This window comes from Colletes latitarsis, chromosome 8 (assembly GCF_051014445.1).
Source record: "Colletes latitarsis isolate SP2378_abdomen chromosome 8, iyColLati1, whole genome shotgun sequence".
NCBI lineage: Eukaryota > Metazoa > Arthropoda > Insecta > Hymenoptera > Colletidae > Colletes > Colletes latitarsis.
In genome coordinates this window covers 31,074,470-31,089,861 of record NC_135141.1, presented here as the reverse complement: position 1 = coordinate 31,089,861, position 15,392 = coordinate 31,074,470, and the positions used below count along the sequence as shown (strand labels likewise).

The window sequence follows — 15,392 nt, the reverse complement described above, 5'->3', positions numbered from 1 at the left end:
AGAAATATGGATCGTTGGATTTTTTTTAATGAATATTTCACGGTCGTGCTTTCGAAGTGCAACGTCTGGTATGTTAAAAGTTTGGCGAGAACGTTTCAGGGAAATACCGAGTGTCTCGAACGATCGTAAAGCCGGGTGTACGCGAAGTAGGTAAAATAAGTATAAAACGCGGAAATTTAAAAGCGTAAAGCGACCCTCGGCGACATTTTAACGTCAAAGACACCGGAATATCTTGAATCTCGAGTATCGGTACCTAAGAGTAAATGGTAAATAAATCGATACACGTTCGCGGGGCTCTTGGAGGACTGTCGTTTTTATTTCCCCGCCGAAACCACTTCCAGGAGAGAAGATTCACCGGTCGTATCGATCCCCCCTAAATCAACGAGCTTCGGGCGGATCTCGCGCCGCGCGGACCGAACATTTTTAACGCGGTGAACTATTTTTCATACGCAACGACGGGCGTAAAAAATCCTCGCGCCGTTTGTCTCGATCAAAAGTACGGATGGCAAATTTAAAGGTGAAATCTCGATGCTCGAAACGAAAAAGTTCGTTTTAAACGACGCTAAAAACACTTAGAAAATCATGCTTTTTTCGACAAGCTTGGACTAAAAGCTATCCTAAAAGCGAATGATTATACAGGGTGTTCGGCCGGCGAAAATAAGACGAAAATCAAGAATATCAATTTCTTGACTGAGGCTACATTAAAAAGTAATTGGCAAATTAAATTAAAAAATTTCAAATAAGTCTGGAAAAATTATTTTTGGTTGCAGGGGTCAATTATAAGCATTTTAGGTGAATAGACATATCCCTGAAATCCTACCCATTTTCGAGAAAAAAATTCGGATAGGTGTCTAAATTTTTCGACGAAAAAAAAATTTTTCAAATCCTTCTAAAAAAATTATTTTCAGTTGCGGGGGTCAATTACAATAATTTTTGGTGAATAGACCTACCCCCGAAATCCTACCCATTTTCGAGAAAAAAATTCATTACTGGCGGAACTTCAAACTTTAATAACTTTTTAACGAAGCCTCCATCAACAAATTGGTATTCTTGATTTTCGTCTTATTTTGACCTCTAGAATCTCCCATTAAAATTTTTCCCAGGGATGGCTGAACACCTGTATTCTTTTAATAGTATACATTCGATAAAATTGTCGTGTATCTGTGCTTGACAAATATCAAGAAATTTGTACAATTTGACAGACTCATTTAAGGGCGGATTTTATTTCCTGAGCACAAAGTAGAAAGTTCAAACTTTCAAATGCTTTTTCTCTCGTCAAACTCCAACGAATATCAATGAAATTATGGGAGCTTGAAGATCGAGCTTTCATAACAAGCTCGTCCAACTTTCCAGGCCAAACACCCTACTGTAAATCGGTTTAATTTCGAATACGTTTATTAAAGCAGTTGGAAAAGTAGCTTTCGTCGAGCACAAAATACCAATCGTTTAGTTTTCGAAACTCTCAAACGAAATATATTATTTTGCTTTCCACCGGTCTGGTAATGGAAAATGTCACCCCCGATCAGCGATAGTTTGTCAGTTTTATTACGTTCCGCGGGCTCTGCTATTAATTAACGGTTCGTGGCCCGATCGGAGGAATCGTTATCACCCAGTTCGGCCCTCGATATTTATCTTGGAGCGTAAGTCCGCGCGGGGGCCATCGTAATTTTCGTTTCGATGGCACGGTGCCCGAACCGTTGAGTTCCTTAAGCGGGTTTTGATTTAGCTGCCCCTCTTCCGTTCCCGCGGCTTTGTTTGATGTAATTTATGGATCGACGCGGGACCGCTATATGCACTTTATACGTAAGAATCACCGATGCATTAGCGCGATAAATCTCACACGGATTACGGGACGCCGAACGATCCGCTGTTAACCGATAGCAAAAGAAAAAACAGCAATCCGTCGTCCAATATTTGATCGTGCATCGCAACGATCTGGCGCGTCGACGAAACGGGAACACGGGGAAACAGAATTCTCGAAATGACACGAAAAATCGTTCCTTGGAAATTATATTCCGTTGGTCGTTTAACCCTTTGGATGTACCTTCTAAGGAAACAACGATATTATCGTTTCGAAGTGATTATACAAGAGAAAATACATATGCGAAGAATGTAAAAAAAGAAAAAGATACGTTTGTTTGGATTATTTACTGTCTATCTCGTAAGAAGGGTTAATAAATTGAGATTTAAATATCGAGTAAATAAAAATAAAGTTCTATTTCCGTTTCATGTGTTTTAAGTCTCGTTACGGAATATTTCGCGAAGAGACAAGGCGTAGTTAGATCAGCAGATTTAATCCCTTTAGATTTCTTTGCACGGGGCTTTGCCAAATCCCGTGTCCATCAGACGAAGATTACGAGCGTGGAGAATTTACGCGAACGTGTAAGAACTGTTGGAGATAACGCGATGTGTGTTTAGACCGTGGACGGGCGAAATTCTTATTTAAATATGAATCTCGAACAAGGGGAGCAAGTAAAAGGAACGTCTCGTATGGAAATGTACATATTCGAGGGTCATTGTTGGCTGCCACAAGGTTCGTGAAGCCGATTTATGTAGCAAGTATATATTATAATAATTGTTTACAATCACGTTTATTTATTAACAAATATACAGGCTGTTCGGCCACCCCTGAGAAAAATTTTAATGGGAGATTCTAGAGGCCAGAATTGACTGAAGCTTCATTAACAAGTTATTAAAAAATTCCAAATCATTCTGAAAAAATTATTTTTGGCTGTGGGGGTCAATTACAATCATTTTTGGTCATTACATATACCTTCGAAATCCTATCCACTTTCAAGAAAAAAATTCGAGTAGGTACTGAAATATTTAGATGAAATTAAAAAATTTCAAATCATACTAAAAAAATTATATTTAGTTACAGGGGTCAATTACAAGCATTTTTGGTGAATAGACATATCCCCGAATTCCTACTCACTTTCGAGAAAAAAATTCATGACCGAAAATCTAATCTGCGGCCAGAAATGCTTCCCTGAAATTTCATGCGAATCTTTAAAATGTCATAACTTCTGAACGGATTGAAGGATTTTAATGTTTAAAAAAGCAAACTACGCGTATTTTGATGGAGAATATGTACAAATTGTAAAAATATTTGGAAAGTTGCTCCTTGACCCCGTAAAATGCGAAAAACCCCATAAAAGTGGTCCCATTTTCAAACAGCCATAACTCCTACAATAGTGAACGTATCTCAATGAAATTTAGTGTGGAAGTAGAACTTATGGGTACCTACAAAAAAGTATTGCACAACTTTTTTGTAGGGTGTCAAATAAAATTACTAGAAATCAAAAACGAATTTTTAAGAAATATCGACAGGGGTTAGGTGCCTAAATTTTTCGGAGAAAAAAAACATTTTCGAATCGTTCTAAAAAAATTATTTTCGGTTGTGGGGGTCAAATAGAATCATTTTTGGTGAATAGACATACCCTCGAAATCCTACGCACTTTCGAGAAAAAAATTCATGACCGAAAATATGATGTCTGACCATACCATTGAGATGTTTCACTGAAATTTTATGCAAATCTTTAAAACATCATAACTCCTGAACGGATTGGACGATTTTAATGTTTAAAAAAGCAAACTACGCGTATTTTGATGGAGAATATGTAGAAGTTCTAACAATATTGAAAAAGTTGTTCCTTGACCCCGCAAAATGAGAAAAACCCCATAAATATGGTCCAATTTTCAAACACCCACAACTCCTACAATAGTGAATATATTTCAATGAAACTTTTTTCTGAAGTAGAGCTCATGAGTACCTACAAAAAGGTATTGCACAACTTTTTTGTAGGGTGTCAAATAAAATTACTAGAAATCAAAAACGAATTTTTAAGAAATATCGACAGTAGGTAGGTGCCTAAATGTTTCGGCGAAATTGAAAAGTTTCAAATCACTCTGGAAAAATTATGTTTGGAATTCCAAGGGGTCGTATTCGCTTTTTCGTGGCATGCAAATGGTTTAAATAGAGAATACTGATCCTGAGATAGAGGAAGAGACGAAAAACGAAAGAATGGGTGATCCATTTCGGATGGTCCAGCGATTCGTGAAACGCAGGGTAAAGGAAACGAAGGATCAAAGGGGGGCAGCGAACGAAAGAAGGAAGCTCGTGCAGCTCCGCGTATAGCCGACCCTGTATCTATTTTCCGACGACAGCTTTCAACGCAAGCTTTCTATTTCACGCCTCGTCTTTTGACCTCTCTCCTCGAGGAGCAACCTTCCGCCCTCGCGATGAAAGATGAAGACAACCGCCACATATTGCTGTCCGATCCAACCCATACCCCTTGTTCTCTTCAACCTGTTTCCAAATAAAGCTTCGTTTCCTTGCGTCGACACTGCTCTCCGTTCGATTGGACGAAACTGATACGGATAACGAACTCTCCGGGACCAGGGATGAAATAAAACTGAATTATTCTCCGTCGAAAAAAGCTTCCTCGTGGGACAGTTTCATCTCTTAAAAAATACTTATAGTACAGTTTAGATTTTTAGTTTTTTTTTTCAAAAAACAGGATCCTCTTTTAATTTGTAAACTAAACGTAAACGCGAGTGTTCGTCGAGATACACGGAATTGCAACCCCGTGTGTTTCTCGTATCGATTTCTGAATTTGTTTTCAACTTCATTCACCCCGCGAGGTAAACTCGATGAAAAAGCAGAATTGATTGGCCCAGGGAAAAGTTCCTATCGGAAACCGTACCTTTTTCGATCTCTTCGACGCGGTGTTCGTCCAAACAACCGGTAGTGTCCCGTACGGTTGCAAATCGTAAACCTAATGCGATCCCGGAGGCGCGAAACGAATAAAATTCAGACGCGTCTGCGACACGGGGGCTGATCCCCGACGAACCGTAAATCGTAACGGAACAACCGAGCGCGCGCCAGGCTTTGTCTCAAAATTTCCATCGCGGCGTAAAACACAACCTGTTCCTTTTTATCTGCCAGACAATCGACCGGATCACCGGGATTTCACGCGCGAACATTTCCCATTACGCGACGCTCGTAAAACCGTTAAATTGATTGTAAACTCTCGACGTTACCGCGATTCTCGCGCCCCGTCGCGTAATCTCGATATCCGTTTTTATTTTTCCGTCCCGTTGTCGCGCGTTCGCAGCTTCGAAATTCCTGCGAGGCCTCCGCCCGATGTCCGGTCTCGCGCGTTCGTTCCAATTAGCGACGAAACTCCTCGCGCGATTTTCCGTGTTGCCGGAACGAGCTCGTAAATTTCACTCGATGCGTCTCTATTTATCCGTTTACACCCGCGGGGGTCGATTTCCACATTTCATCGCGCGAAACGCGGCACGAAATCATTGTTCGAAAATTATTGTTGCTAAATGAAATGATAACCAGAAGCACTGTCGAACCGAGCAACATTAAGAGACCAGAACTTCGACTTTAGACAATAGTGAACTGCATAACACAAAATTCGTCTTCGGTACTACGTTCTGTTCAAATTTATTTAACATTGTCAAAGTCTTGTCACCCGTATATGGGCAACGTGGCAGTCAAAGTGTTAGTTCGAATACCTTCGAGTGAAAAATACTCGAAAGTATTACGGTTCCAAGTATTTTTAAAACAGGGAGTCGCTAATAAGCCGATCGACGCTACTGCAAGCAACTAATTAAAGAGAAAGAAGTCTTTCCCCGGGACGTATCTGTGCAAGGTAAAGTAGAATTTAATAAAAAGTGCCAATTAACCGGAGCCCGTTGCGCAACGTTGAAACAACATTTCCTGATTATACGCGGCGGCAAAACAACGTCCGTCCGGCGTAATTATTACAAATGCATCCGCGCGGGTTACCTCCTCCTCCTCCTCCCCTCCCACGGTTCCCTGGGGCGCAGTTTTTTTTCTATCGTGCACGTATCAAAGACGAGCCATTGGCGGATTGGCGGAACAGGATGAATCCGTCGCCACACGAAACGTACGGTTCCAGGGGATGCATATTGCAGTGGTAATATGCGCGGATCGACCTCGTTTCTGCCTGAAAGCGCATCGCTCTTCGCGCGGCCGCTGCATTATACGTACGAATAAGCGCGGGGAGGGGGAGGGTTCGTCGATTAATTGGATTGCTATTACAGGAAGAAAGATCTACTGCACTCCCGCGTGTTACGACGCTTTTTAACGCTAAACCTATCGTCACTTTACGTGCACCCATTTCTCCCATTACAGGTCGATTTCTTTGTTTCTTTTACGAGGGCAATGCACTCTTAAAAATTTAGATTCATTTTCAATCGAACGTTCAGTTTACAGTGCAGTTGCATCGCGTACCAGTCGTATAAAATATAGTGTCAAAGCAAATGTGAAAATAAACATGGAAGGCAGAATAAATTAGAATGGTTTTCAGGTGCGTGGGATAGAGGATGAAATGCCCTTTAAAATGAAAAGACAGTGTTTCATTTTTGAGACACTATCTATTTAAGGGTTAAACTATGCATGTACGCGCCATTGGCTTCGGAAAAGTTCAAACATGGACTATCAAAAGGTCCGCGAAAAATATTCCAGGTTCCAAAATCCCACGACCAGAAATTTTGTCCCATTAAAACAAAGTTACGAAAAATTAGTACGGACTGTTCCAAGGCTCGATAATTTATTTTCGACTTTAACGCGCTACGTAGTAAATTTATATATTTTAAACAGCCTATTTTGCTCGGAGGAACGTTTGACCCTTGCACTACTGACACGCTTCATCGATCCCCTTCGCCAGAAAAACGAGGGAGAACCCAGTGGTTAACTCTTTTGCTTGCACTTCTGACCCCCGGGTCGTCAAATTTCAGATTCTCTTGTGCATCAGCCTGACTGGCCAGATAGAGGGAACTCGTGTATCAGAACATCAGTTTCAGCGTCCGGGTATCTCTACCCTTTTCGCCATGGTTCCATTTCCGTTTTGATCTCTACGTACGCCGCCGTCCCGTTGGTTTACACCGACCAACAATTTAATTGACTATCCTTCTCTCGTCCGGTGCTCCATCCAGCTCGTTGAGCTCCAAATTGAAACCTGGTCCGAGAGTTTCGTGCCTGGAACTATCCGAATTTTACCTCCGTTGAACTTTGTTTTCTTCCCAATGCGTCCAAACTGCCTTTCGTTTATCGAACTTTTATTTTATTCAAAGACTATAGTCGAACAAGCGAACTATAAATTTTCGAACTACCCAAATAATAGTGTCAGACGTTCGAAACTTTGCGAGAACTCTTCGAAAGTCCCATCGATCGGATCAAGTTCGATTTTATTCTTACAAAAATCTCTCTCTCCATCTTCCACGTTGTAAGGAGGAACATTTCCGATCCAAGGATTACAATTTGTAACGTCTATAGTCGCTTCCCCGACACTGTCATCCACCCTTTCATTCAGCCCGCAGAGATTACTGTTGGCTCGTTCCACTTTCGCCCCCGTAGTTCGTCGATTCTTACGCGCGGTACACCCCCGCATCCATTTCCCACCCGGTTTTCCGAACTTTGATTACCATTTCAAGACGCGACCCTTTGTTCCTGTATTTCGGCTTCTATCAGTATTACGTTTCAACAGCTGCCTTCGCGTGTTTCGGGATCCCGTTTCTCCCGTTTCCTCCGTTCTTATTCGAGCATCACGAATTCCCCGCGTCGATGTCTCGATCTGAATTCCCCGCGAAACGTGTCCGGGTGGACGAAGTAATTATCGTGACGCTTCGAACAACGGGGAAACGCGGTTCAGAGAACGTACGAACAACTTCCTCCTACGGAAACGAAATAGAACTTTCCGGGGACGACAGTGTTCGTTTCTGCGTTACGCGAATCGACTTCGCCGTAATCCGATTTGTATCGCGACAAGAAAGTCAGTCAAATCAATTTTTAACATACTATTATATACATATACATTTTAAACGCGATTATATATTCTCGTAAATCGAATAATTAATTGATCGTACACAAATCTATCTTTATAAATCATTGCATTGCACTTGTATACGGTTCGATATAGTTCTATATCGATTTTTTACTTAACCAGCTAACTGTTTCTGACGAGTGTTGAGAAATAAGAACTGGCAATTTGTCTGGCAAAATATATTCGTAAACTCATGAAAAAAGTGCAAAATTTATGCGACGCAATTTAGATATGTATTGTCCAAAGGGGTCGAAACTGGTTAAGAAAGGGATTGTGAAAATATCGTGGGAACGATTGAAAAATTCTGCGAAAGGGTTGAATCAGATCGCGTTGTCGCTGCGAGAGTGGAGCAAAGTTTATTGGGACGCTGTGCTGGAAGCGTTCTGATGTAATTAGAGACACGATGTAATTTCGATAAAAGAAACTCGTAATTTCTCGCCGGTGGACAGTTTAATAAAGCCGCCAGGCCAAGCGCCCTGTAATTATTGTTAAACAAAGAGCGCGTACTCGCTGCTTGCGATAACTCCGGGTGACTCGATGTTTACTTTAAACTCAGTTTACAGTGGACCCACGTAGAACAACTCTGTTTGAGTATTGCTGTTCTCGAAGAATTTTCGGAACTGTTGGTCGACACACACGCGTACACGATGGAGGAATTAATTAAATTCTGAAACAGATTGCATTTAATTTACTTGTCCCCTCGATGCTCGCTGACACTTGCAGTTTTTATTATCATTTTGAGAAAATGGTCCGAAATGAAAATCGATCAACCTCGAGGCGTGATTTTCTGCAAAAGTAGATCGAGCCGATAAAAGTGTAACCGGTCGAGGCTAAAAAAAGAACTTCGAGTATCGCTTGAAAGGTGTCGAATAGGAAAATCGATGCCCATAATTTCCTTGGAAACTCAACTGCCTCTCTAGAGGAATCGATTCGTTCTCGTTAGCGCCAGTTAAACGACCGTCGATTGGAATATCGGCTTAAAGTTCACCGTAGCCAAACTTCTTTCATTAAACTTACAAAAATTCGAGCTTTAAAAATGTCCAGCGAACGTCGAGTCGTATTAATACCGTCGTTATTGTCTGGTTCTGTTCCTTCTGTGGACGTCTTTGGAAACTCTTAAATTTTGCAAACACCTAACTCGTTACATATTTTTATCTAAAAGATTATCAATCGAAACCGAGAAACTTATCCCCGTCTTGCAAAACTGTGCAATTTTCAATGTTCGGTGCATTCTGTCTGATTTGGCCAATATTAATTTTGAAAAATAATATTGATGGATCGCGTTCGACCTATTTAATTCTGGGTCGTTCTTCGCGACGAGCCATCGGAATATCGAATCGGCGGTGTCGGTATCGAAGTTCTTTCATTAAACTTGCTAGGATTCGTACTTCCGTGGATCCCTCGAGGGTAGCAAAGTGGCCAACGTTGACAGGACGATCGATACGGTTCGGGGTGAAACAAAGAGGGCTTTGTGGCGCGTGCAACTTCCGACCCTGACGGTCAGGCCTCGATTTCACACGAAATCGCAACCCCTAACGTCGGAATTTTTACCCCGTCGCCGCCAGGCACGCAACTTCTTACCTGTTATCGTCTGCGCGAAACCATCGTTTTGTTTAATCAACACCCGCAGCTCCGGTTCGTTCTGAAACAGTTTATCTCCGGAGCTCTTGTTATTTTGCATTAATATATGCAGAACTATTCGGGAACTATTTCAGAATAAATAGAACTCTCTTCTAATCGAGCAACTTTCGCGTCCAGCACGATCGTACGATTCATTGGGGAGCAGTAATTCAAAAAATAATCGAACGACCGTTAAATTGCAATAATACGTGAACTGTTCCAGAATAAACACTGACCAAAAATATTTATAACTGACTCGAGCAAAAATTACGGAATACCAAAATATACGGATCGACGGTACATCATTACTCGATCGTACGATTAGTTGGCGAGCAGTGATTCAAAAAATAATCGAACGACCGTTAAATTGCAATAATACGTGAACTGTTCCAGAATAAACACTGACCAAAAATATTTACAATTGACTCGAGCGAAAATTACGAAATAATATATGGATCGACGGTACATCATTATTCGACTATTAACCAGTATTTGCTCCCATACGATACGAGCCAAAAATTGAAAAATTAATGGCTGGAGGTAGCGTGTAACACTCATCAAGAATTCCGGGATCAACGATGCCCCTAATAATTAAGGGTAGAGGAGTCAAAAGTTTCCAGCGAATAGAAATTAGAAAAATGTGAAACTCTCTTTCGAAAAGTCGAATTGGGAGGTGGGGGGAAAATTGATCGTTACGTTTCTGATTGAAATCCTCGGATTATCGATAATCTATCGACGTTATCTATGCCAGGGCAGGGATGCAGGACCGAGTCTAGAAAATTGCGCGAACATAAAGGCACCGTCGGTTAGGGGCGTGTTGAGCAGGGGATGTGGTTGTCGTTCAGAGCCGGGGCGAAAAGCAACAATATGTCTAGGTGCCAGCAGCCAAACGCTATCGTAAACATCGATCTGCCAGCCTCCAGCACGGGGGGACGACGGTGTTTCGAGCAGATAGCGAAATCCCCCGATATCAATTTTACACCGACAACTCAGCCGTCGTAGACAAATGTCGAATTTAAGAAAGGCGCGATATCGATACCGTTTCAGACGGGATACGTCCCCGGCAAACGAGCTGAAAGTTGCTGCTGGCGAAAAGACTTTCCCCGTCCGAGGGATGGAAAGGGTTTGATCAAACTATCTGGGAACACTGACGAGGGGGAGAGTTTCGTGGATTCTCGACGAAATTGCCACGGGGGTGGTACGACAGGCTTATTATTAAACTTCGTCGATCGTTTTCTGCTACATTTACTCGTTCGCGTTAATTGCAGTGTCACGTGAAATGAGAAACTACGTTTTGTTTAACCCCTTGACGTACGATTCGATGTAATTTTAAAGAAAAATTAGTTTTAGTTGCAGGGGTCGATTACAATCATTTTTGGCGAAGAGACGTACTTTCGAAATCCTACGTATTTTCGAGAAAAAAATTCAGGAGGGTGGACTTTCTCAGCGAAAATAAAAAATTTCAAATCATTCTGGGAAAAATATTTTTAGCTTCAGGGGTCAATTACGATCATTTTTGGTGAACAGACGTACCCCCGAAATCCTACGCATTTTTGAGAAAAAAATTCATGACCGAAAATATGATGTCTGACCATACCATTGAGATGTTTCACTGAAATTTTATGCAAATCTTTGAAACGTCATAACTCCTGAACGGATTGGACGATTTTAATGTTTAAAAAAGCAAACTACGCGTATTTTGATGGAGAATATGTACAAATTGTAAAAATATATGGAAAGTTGCTCCTTGACCCCGTAAAATGCGAAAAACCCCATAAAAGTGGTCCCATTTTCAAACAGCCATAACTCCTACAATAGTGAACGTATCTCAATGAAATTTAGTGTGGAAGTAGAACTTATGGGTACCTACAAAAAAGTATTAGACAACTTTTCTGTAGGACGTCAAATGAAATTACTAAAAATAAAAAACGAATTTTTAAGAAAAATCGACAGGGGTTAGGTGCCTAAATTTTTCGGAGAAAAAAAACATTTTCGAATCGTTCTAAAAAAATTATTTTCGGTTGTGGGGGTCAAATACAATCATTTTTGGTGAATAGACATACCCCCGAAATCCTACTCAGTTTCGAGAAAAAAATTCATGACCGAAAATATGATGTCTGACCATACCATTGAGATGTTTCACTGAAATTTTATGCAAATCTTTGAAACGTCATAACTCCTGAACGGATTGGACGATTTTAATGTTTAAAAATGCAAACTACGCGTATTTTGATGGAGAATATTTAGAGATTTAAGAACTATTCGAAGAGTTGTTCCTTAACCCCGTAAAATGAGAAAAACGGGGTTACGGTGTGGACAAAGTTGGGAAGCACTGGTTGGGGTGGGATAAAATTAATCTTTTCTTTTCCTGTTCGTCGAGTAATAGGAACGAGAAGGGAGACTACGCAAACACGAGCACCCGGAGAGATCAGGCGCGATGTATACAGGCGGAAGTCTCGCCTGCTAATTGAAACGAATGACCCAAACAGCCCGAGCCCAGTAGCCTTTTGTTTCACCAGCGCGAGGAGAGACCAGCGTCGAATCGGAAGTGAAATTTCGAATCTAATTTCAACCCTGTGACAGACTTTCCTTCCCTTTCTGAAACTAGCCATTGAAAAAGAAAAATATGTACAATGAACGGGTGTAATATTCTTTACGTACGATGGATAACGGTGAACCAAAAAAATTGAAAACGAAGCCGTGTAACGTGTCTTTTGTTCGGTTTTCCTTTTTCTAGAAATGTTACAGTTCGATGGAAGGTTCGTCGACGAATCAAACGTCGAAATGGTCGCGTGTTTGCTTTACAACAGGACAGCGTGTAAACGTTCCACTTTGCTGTTGATCTCTGCGAAATGTGAACGTCGATGGAACGTTTTCCGCGATGATAACTCGTCGAAAAATGTGTAACTGAAAGCTGATGGGGGAAAAAAGGGTCGACGAAGCGAGCCATCGAACCGTGTAAACCGGAGATTACTTTTTTAAATCGCGGATATCGGTCGGGCGTCATTTTTGGAGAGTCCTGGTCGTTCGAGCGAGTTTCGAGTTCTCATTGCGGAAGTTTATTATTATCATCGAGCCCAAACAAAGGGTACACAGCGTTCTTCGGTTCCAACAAACCCCCGAATGAAACAAGCAACCTTTTCTATTAGGAATATTATAATTTTTCAATCCAAGCATCGCGAACCCCCGTTTTGTCAGCCAGTGGCGAACCTATAAATTCTACCCAACGGACCAAATTGCCTATAATCGAATTTCCATCATGGTAACCGTTAAAATCCACATAAATTGTAACATAATCACATTATCGAAGCCCGAAGTAACTCGCGGCGCGCCGAAGAATATTTTTTCCCCCCCTCCAAGAGAAAAAAATTCTAAAAAAGGGACGAACGGGATAAATGGGCGACAGGATTAACGATGATGGAAGTACGGAAAAGTTTCCCTAACGATAAAGTATTGCAGAACCGTGGATGTGCATAGCGTGCACCTAAATAATCGTTAGCGTACCTGGTCGGAATTATTCCGTTAAAAATTTTCATTCGCAACAGATGCACGGAGGCGATTCGCATAAACGCGAGGATATCGGCGTCCAGCGCGAAGACCTAATCCGTTCGGTTTATTACCGCTGGCCGGAAGAACTTTCCGCGGAGTAGATTGCAAACCGCTTACCCCGAGTGACCGAACGGCCATTTGTATCAGTTTCCGGGACCGTTTCGAAAGTTGGATCTCGCGGGGAAACTTCGTCGTATTTTAGTTTTCAATTCCACCGACGATTCAACGAAACCACCCACCCCCTGTGCGCGTCGCGAACAATTAGAGCCTTCCTTAGGGTTCGTTTAACATCGATCTACCGGGGGAGGGAAGGTACGTTCGAAATATACCTACGAACTCCATTTACTCGCTTCGAAACAGTCTCGAAGACATTTTATTTCGAACAAAATAACACGACTGTTCTGTGTGGCATTTTAGACTCTACACGTAATCTTATCAAGTCATCGAGTCTTGTACTAGAGGCCAAAATAGAATACCAATTTCTCGACTGAGGCTTCGTCAAAAAGTTCAAATTATTTTTGGCCTTGTTTTGGCCCCTAGAATTTCCCGTTAAAATTTTCCCCAGGGGTGTTCGACCACCCTGTATGTAAAAATCAACACATTTTTACATTCACGAGGTACTCGTAAAACGAATCTATTCCTTTTCGTGACCATTCCTTGTACGAATAAATGAAAAAAAAATTGGATAGTATACGTTCGAAAAATTACATTACACCGTACGTAAAGGGGTTAATTTAGATTGCACGGAGTACAAGTCACTGCTAAAATTACTTCAGTTGCAATCAACGTATCGTGCAACGAAATTTCCGAGTTAAGGTAAAAGATCAAGCTTGTTATTTTCCATCAAAGGGCGAAGTAAAAGAAGCAAAATTGTCGAAAGAGCGTGAAATTCACACCGAACGTGGGGAAACGTTGGCCCCGAGGGGGGGACGAGAACGATGAAGCAAAGTTTCCCGGACGATTAGCGGAGGTCAGGTTCGTCGACTCGCGTTCTCGTCGTCCGAAAACGGGATTGTTGGCCTCGTTCTCGCCTCGTCTCCGTTTCCAAACGACGCTCGAAGCTGCTCTTTTTCGCGTATCCCGGCCGTGGAGGCGCCTCTTTGGACGACATATCGGGCAAAACGAAAAGCCTCCTCCTCGCGCCGGATGCATTCTCGCTGAATGAAGGCTTGATTACACGAATCTCAGGGTAGATTCGAGGGGCTGGCACTTCTCTCGCGGACGGAGAAACGAAGGACAGAAAATGCAGTCGGGGGTGGGGATTAGACTCGAAGAAAAGGGGGGAATTCTCGTTAGCGTTACGTTCGCGACGAGCGCCCTTAAATCTCGCCCGGAAGCGGATAAAAGCGCCGCGGCGTTTCGCGGATACTCGACACCGGCGCAAAAGTTATTATTGCGATCGTTCGCTATTTTTCGTTCGCCCCTCGAGTCGTTGGTTTTTCGTTTTATTCTCGTTTTCGAGGAGGTCTCGCGTGCACAGAGAAATTACTGGCGATAGCGAGACGCGCCCATTGTCGGAGATTCGAATGACGATTTACCGGGGAAAGTGACACGCGACGGAAGAAGAGCCCCGGAATGAATGGTGTATTGTTCTTGTTCTTTTTGTCGTACGCGCGGGCGGGTCATTTGCAACAGTTACAGCGCTCGACGCGGATAACGCGACCGTATTTCTGCAACTTTTTCCGCGAGCCTCGTAAATAATAACAAATATCGCGCGATCCGCGCGACAGGTCGCGTTAAGAGACGAGGGGGAAAATTGTTTTCCTTCTTTTTATCGCCGATGCTCGTTACGACTCTCGTTGTTTGCTCTGCAACTTCTTTTTCAGACCCAGAGAGATTTCGAATCAATCTCAATGGCCTCCCCGTGGTGTTCAATGTTACAATTTTTTTAATTCTATGCTCCAACGTTGCATCCTCAATCCAGATCTTCTTCCACAAAGTTATCACGATTGTTCTTCGTTCTTAAATTTGACTTGCAACGTCCAGTTAGTAAATTATGCCAGTTACACGGTCGTTGGGCATACTATGCACGGCGATACTTCATGATTAGAGTTTTCCAGCCAGGCGTGTATCGTTCCTATAAGAAGCAGGACGAAACAGGTGGCGGGTAACAAAAAGCGTCGTTTGTTCTTTGTTGTGTTAGCCGACTGGCTCGTTGATCTCTCGCTGAAACGCCCAGCTCGTTTCAGACTTGTATTTTTAACATTCAGAAGCGTTTTCTTTTTCCGTTCTCACCGTAACTCTCGAATCCTTGGCCTCTGTTTTTATCCTGTGCCTCCGGCCAACGATATCGCCCTCCATTTTTCCTGCTGGAATCGCCATCTTCGTCGCGCGTAATTTCTCTTCTCGTTCGATCATTTA

General features: G+C 42.3%; 1 protein-coding gene across 2 annotated transcripts in view; it reads right to left on the bottom strand.

Moving 5' to 3' along the window:
* The window catches only part of Tpst (tyrosylprotein sulfotransferase), a 179,548-nt gene that overhangs the window by 13,616 nt on the left and 150,540 nt on the right, over nucleotides 1-15,392 (bottom strand). The gene's annotated exons all lie outside the window — the stretch shown is intronic.